The sequence below is a fragment of the Natator depressus genome, chromosome 15 (assembly GCF_965152275.1).
Source record: "Natator depressus isolate rNatDep1 chromosome 15, rNatDep2.hap1, whole genome shotgun sequence".
Classification (NCBI taxonomy): Eukaryota; Metazoa; Chordata; order Testudines; family Cheloniidae; genus Natator; species Natator depressus.
Window position 1 is genome coordinate 4144006 of NC_134248.1, and position 6640 is coordinate 4150645.

General features: G+C 51.2%; 1 protein-coding gene across 1 annotated transcript in view; it reads left to right on the forward strand.

Annotated features, from left to right (window-relative positions):
- Positions 1–5993: 5993 nt before the first annotated feature.
- LOC141999414 (uncharacterized) overlaps positions 5994–6640 on the forward strand; it is a 31375-nt gene continuing 30728 nt past the window's right edge. The window contains exon 1 of the mRNA XM_074972793.1: positions 5994–6233. The gene's annotated coding sequence lies outside the window, so the exon portion shown is untranslated. The remainder of the gene's footprint in view (positions 6234–6640) is intronic.

Below are 6640 nucleotides of genomic sequence, written 5' to 3' on the forward strand. Positions count from 1 at the left end.
CCAGGTTGAGAGGAAGTTTATCTTTCCATACCCGGTTCGCCATTCTCCAACCTTGTTTGAATAGTCCCATACACCATGGGACACGATGTATTGGAGACAGCTGCTCCTCCCTAGATTCAGCCCTGTCCCATTACACACCCAGCACCAGTGGCCCTTTCCTTTCACCACACTTATAAGTTTAGGAACATATGTTTTTTCCAGCCCCCAAGTGTCATTTTCCTTCCATGTCCTTTTAAGTGGATAGGGTTCTCCAGCAAGCTCTGAGGAATTCAAAGGGATTGCCATGGTGGGGATACTAGCTTGTGAGTGAGCTGGGATGTGGCTGCAGACCCAGCAATTAGAAATATTCAGGATCTGGGCTACCTGCACCTGTTGTTGGATGAAAGAATTGTCACTGTCACTCTGGATTCCCCAGACCCTCAGGACACAGTAGCTGAGGATTAAGCTTCTCAAAGGACACATGTTGGAAGCAGGACCCTTTCTGGTTCCGACAACCCCTTTTGAGGGAACCGCAGTCACGGTTTTATGTCCACCAGGCAGCAGGCGCTAGGCTCACTACTGCTTCTTGTTTGTTGGGTCCTGCTGTCTGCTTACCCTCTGCTTCTGGCAACCCTTACGAGAGCGCAGATTGTAAGGTATTGCAGGCTGTTCCTCTTTGTCTTCTGGGGTTGAAGCTGGTTCTGTGTGGTCTTGCAGAGGTGCTTGGTCCCCTTGAGGTGGCGCTGGCTTACACTGTGAGGCGTGGATCCATGCAGCGATGCCGGATAATTTCACTGCTGTCTGGGTGGTGAGCAGTACCTGGTATGGACCCTTCCACCGGGGTTCCAAGGCGTGCTTCCGAAGGTGGTGCCGCAGGTAGACCCAATCGCCAGGCTCAAGAGTGTGACAGGCAGCAGAGGTGGGTTCCCTCGGCCAAGCTGCTCGCACCTGCGAATGGAAGGAGCTCACAGCTTGCATTAACCCTTTGCAGTACTGGAGGAGTGTGCTGTGAGTTAGGTTTAGGTCTGGGGCTGGGGTAATAGTAGCCATTGTTCGCATAGGGCATCCCATGATGATTTCAAATGGACTCAATTTGTGTCTCTGGGATGGGGATGACCCAATTTCCATAAGGGCCAGTGGTAAAGCAGCTGGCCAGTTAAACCCTGTGGAACTACAGATTTTTGCCAGCTTATTTTTAAGCACACCATTTCGCCGTTCAACTGCCCCTGCACTCCGTGGATGGTAAGGGCAGTGCGACAGGTGGGTGACATGTAATACCTGGTTTAGATGTTGAACAATTTTTCCAGTAAAATGTGTTCCCCGGTCACTAGACAAAGTGGCAGGAATTCCCTTGGTAGGAATAATGTGGTTTAACAGACATTTTGCAACGGACAATGAATCAGCTTTGCGACAGGGAAAGGCTTCAATCCAACCCGAAAACAGACATATTAGAACTAAAATGAATTCATATTTCTGACACTTTGGCATTTGTACAAAATCAAGTTGCCAGTGTAGGAAAGGTGCTTGAGGCAAACCCCGGAACCCTTGTGTTACTTTTACAGATTTGCCTACATTGTGGCTTTGACAAGTAACACAAGCGGCACAGTGGCGGGTTGCAAAGGAGCTGAAATGGGGAGCCCACCACCCCGCCTTACTCATAGCAGAGACCATCCCCTCCTTGCCGACATGCGAAACACCATGTAGCAGGGCGGCTAGAGACAGGTAGAGTGAGAGGGGGGCTACAAAGGTACCGGTGGGCGATCGCCAAAGGGAATCAGAATGCAAAGAGCAACCCAAAGCACTCCAGGAGTCTTTCTCTGTTTCTGGGGCAGAATCCTGGAGCTGAGCGAGATGAGACAGGGATGGTGGTGTTACAGAAACAGAGAGGGGACCAAGAAATGCTTCTGGTGAAGGTTTTATAGTGGCGGCATGTTTTGCAGCAGCATCAGCAAGTGCATTACCTTTTGCCACCTCGGTGTCTGCCGCTGAGTGGCCAGTACACTTAACAATTGCCAAGGCAGACGGTAGTAAAACTGCATACAGGAGGGCGGCAATGTAGGGGCCATTCTTGATAGGGGTACCAGTAGAGGTAAGAAAACCTCGAGCCTGCCAGAGGGTGCCAAAGTCATGCACAACCCCAAAGGCATACCGAGAATCAGTAAAAATAGTGGCTGAGAGCCCCTCGGCTAGAAAGCAGGCACGGGTTAGAGCAATCAGTTCAGCCACCTGGGCAGAGGTCACAGAGGGTAAGGGCGCAGCTTCTATGGTCTCAGAGAGAGAGATCACTTACAGTCAGGACACATTCTCCAGTAGGGGACAGAGGTAATAAGGGAGCTAAAACTTTGTGAGGTTCCCCAGCATTCCGTCATTGTTGGGGTGAAAAATAGGGTTGGGGATCAGCTGGAGGAACCAGCGGGGGGGTTCACTTGATTTCCCATACAATTATTAGGTCGTCTTGGACACTCTTTTTTTTCCAGTGTCCAGGCTGTTTACAGTAGTTACAAACCCCAGATAATCCAGCCCCCCCGCCCCCTTCCGCAACCCCGTCCCTGTCCCCGGTGTGGTCTGCTTAGTCCTGAATAATGCTGTATCTGCAGAGCCATTAACTTTTGGGAGGACTGTTCCTCCTTTCCTTTTAAAGTGCGGTGGCAATGCTCTGCTACTGCCAGCAATTTGTCCATGGTTTCAGTCTCCCATCCCACACTTATTTGTTTTAACATGCTGCCTGTGGCAGGGAGAAGACCATCAACAAATGCATGTGCCAAGGCTCCCTGCCCATTTACATCGGGCTCTTGTACTCCTGAATGTTGTAGGAAAATATCAGTTAGCCGAGACCTATAGTCGCCTGGGCTTTCTCCTTGCCCTTGCTTACAGCAACGTATTGCTGTCCAGTTTGTTTTAGGAGACCACACTTTGGGAATGGCTTGATGCAGGCGCTTCCAAAGAGCCATACACCGGTCTCTGTATGCTGAATCTGGGCCAGTACTTTTTATGGTTGAGTGGCGTGCCTCAGCTGGCCAGTCTGCGGCAGCCAACCATTTTTCATAATAACTGGCAGGAGCTAACAATTTACACAGTTGGAGGAGATCTGTCTCAGAGGGTTCATAGGTTTCACAGATTAACAGAAACTCCTCAGCAAATTTGACAGAGTTTTCCTGTGGTTTGGGAAAACTTTTAACTATAGATAAAAGTTCCGTATGAGTCCAGGGCTTATAATCCCATATGGACTCACTTTCTCCCATCTTAAGGACTCGTAAGGGTGCCACAACAGTTTGATCAGAGTCTCTCATTAACCTCCCATCAGGTTCTCTTTTCCAAGAAGAGATGTCAAGAGAATCTTTGCAGTCTGCTTTGGATTTCTTCTTCATAATATTTTGCAGAGCTGCGAGGCCAATGAGGGTATCTTCTTCACTTTCATTATCTGTAGTCACTGAAGATTTTTCCTTTTCTGATTTCTTATTTGCGCAGGAGTATGGTGGGGGTCAGGTTTGATCCGGATCATTGCACAGGACTGGGCAAAGGGGAGCGCTCGGACTAGTGGTGGGAGAGACTGCATCCAATTGAACTGTTAGTTTTTTGATAGAATTTTTAAGAGAGGTGAGTTTTGACTCAGTCCATCTACGATTTGCCTCTTCCCACCACTGCATGAAGCAGTCTACTTCTCCTCTCTCCAATTTGGTTTTTGGGAGGACGAGTTTGCTTTTTAAAGCGTCCACTCGATCCTTGTCCCAAGAACCTAACAGTGGCCACTGTAATTTGGGGTTCTCTAGAGCTAATTTGGACCATTTTTCAAGAAACCTACAAGAGTCCGGACTCCTCCTAAAAATACATAAAATAAGCTGGAGTTCCCTTAGGGAACTGTTCTACCTTAGACTTCTGATTACCCATCCAGGAGGACTTCACACAGCACTCACACAAGAAGGAAATTCGGGCTCAGCAGAGCGGTACCCAGTGCAACACACAGAAAGGAGCCCACAGGCTACTGCCTCAACTGCCCTTGCTTTCACACCAGGGGTTATACCCAAGACGTGGTGCGGCTGCAGCTGTGCAGATTCCACTTATTCAGACCGTGGGGACGGGGACCCCTTGGTCAGCCAGTCTCCGGACAGAGATGGCTCCCAGATTCACACACACACCACGGGGAAGACGGATAGACACAAAGACAAGACAGTCCTCAAACCGGTTAAAGCACAAAAATAATAATTACCTGAGACGTCTGATTCCAGAAGCTGGATCCAAAGACCCCTACCCGAACAGAGTGGGAACCAACAAGTTCAATGGCGTAGACTGCGCTGCTGCTGTGTACCTTTCTGTCTTGTGGAGGATCGCTTGGACTAAGCGTCCAGGCGCCGGCTGCCACGATCGTCCTGCTAGGCAGTCAGGGATCACACAGCCTCAGTGAAGTCGCTTGCCATCTCGGTGGGACCTCCAAATTGTCAAAGTTTGACTCAGACTCACAATTTATCAGACCACTCTGTTTTATTAGCAAAGCTGCTCTGCTAATACATTTAGAAGTGAGCCCCCCGAGTGGGGCTTGTGTCTCTTAATTTATACAGTTTTTTGGAGAACAAGTTACAGAGAAGTTACAGACAAAAGAAGAAAAAGATTTTAGTCACCACCCTTCGAGATCCCTGAGACCAGTCACGTATCTTCAATTACCTGCCACCCTTAACAATCTCCTTTAACAGCTTCCAGTTAACTTAACTAATTGCCCTTCACACCTTCCATTCTGATGCCTGCTTCTTAGATGTGCTGGCTCTATCTTAATTGCTTCTCTATTCAAAAGCTAACTGTCCCTACGTGTGCTCCCTCAGATACTTTGTAACATGTTTTGGCATGCCCTCTCATATACAATGTATCCAGCATGTCCCCTTATACAACGTTATACTTATACAATGTTATACTTCCACACACTATAGAATTAGAATTTATAATCCCTATTCCATGATGAGATACTTTTAATTAAGATAGGTTTTTCCCTCAAAAATCCGATTTAAATAAAAATCTGATTTTTTGATTGTTTTTTAAAAGTCATTGATTTTTATCCACCCTGACAGCGGGGCACGGTGCGGGAGAAGGATTGGTCTCCAGCTGGAGTGAGGCAGGGGCCAGGGGCAAGAGCACAGTGGGACATGGGGTGGAGGATTAGTCCCTGCTGACTGGAGCAAGACAGGGGCCGGGGGCAAAAGTACAGCGGGGCGGGAGCTAGGGTTGGTCCCTGGAGCACGGGAGGGGTCGGAGGTAAACTGCAAGCGCAGCAGGGCTGGGGAGGGGGTAACAAGGATCCCCCCTGCCCCTGCCCACATAGAGTGGGTACCTATCTTCTCCCTGGTTCTAGCCCATTCTCTTAGTCTCTCTCTGCGCTGAGATGAGGGTGGGGGTGCACTGAGCACAGGGCTGGGGGTGCAGGGTCTGGAAGGGAGTTAGGGGGCAGGAGCAGGCTGGGGTGCAGGGTCTGGCCAGGAGCTAGGGTGAGGGAGGGGGCTCAGTGTTGGGGCAGGAGGTTGGGGTGTGGAGTGCTTACCTGGGGCACCTCCCATTTGGTGCTTAGGTTGGGGGTGGGGATGTGGGGGGGGGTGCAGGAGTCAGGACTGGGGGCTGGGTGTGTGTGAGGGGGGTGCAGGAGTCAGGGCATGGGGTGTGGGGGCGCTGGGGATGTGTGGGGGGTGCAGGAGTCAGGGCAGGGGGCTGAGGGTGTATGAGGGGGGTGCAGGAGTCAGGACAGAGGGCTGGGGGTGTGGGCTGGGGTTGTGGGTGTGCTCCCTGCCCTGAGCAGCTCACAGCAGGGGGCTGGAAGGGTATGCCCCGATTCCACCCCCTTCCCCAAGGCCCCGGCCCCGCCCCTTCTCCACTTCCTCCCCCGAGCAGCGAGCGCTGCGGCTCTGCTCCTCCCACTCTCTTGCACTGGCAAACAGCAGTTCGGCAGCAGGGGAATCACAGGGAGGGGGAAGGGCAGGGGCAGGAACGCAGCATGCTGGGGGAAGAGGTGGGGGAGGAGCTTGGCTGCCGACGGAGCCTGCCCTGCTGCAGCAGGAGCCTGCAGGACCAAGCTCCTGCCTGCGGCCCCGCAGGAGAGAGCGGGGGGCGGAGAAGAGCAGGCCAGGCTGGGGTGCCTTTGCAGCGTGGGCCCAGTACCATGGTAAATCTGGTACTGACAGAAGAACTGGTTTAGCAGAGCAGTTGTCTTCCCAGGAGGCCACATACTAGGGGCTTTTGGTCATGTGTTGACGCTGGCAGGATGTCACCTGACAGAGGTGAGTAAAATTTATACACAGGGAGGAGCTGATCTTCCTGGGGTCTTTGGTTCCTCACTAGCTCAAGAGCAGAGGGAGCAGCCACCCAACATGGAGAAGCCTGATGAGGCAGGGGAAACCCTACCTGCCTTCCTTCCTGAGCCCAGGTGGCCCCCAAGACTTCTAAGAGAGGGGTGAGCTAGGGAGTGGCATTGTGGGTAGGATAGTTGGTGTGTCGAAGTGATTTGTACTCTTTGTGCTTTATCTGTTGCGTATAAAACAGCAATTGTGTTAGGTGCTTGTCCAAGTGTCTGTGTATTTGCTTCATAACTGCTTGTGTGCCGCTGAGAGAGAGAGAAAGTGTAAACCAGAAGCTTGCCGCCTTGGGGTGGAGTTCTGGGAAGAGGGTGTGTTTAAGTACAGGGGAG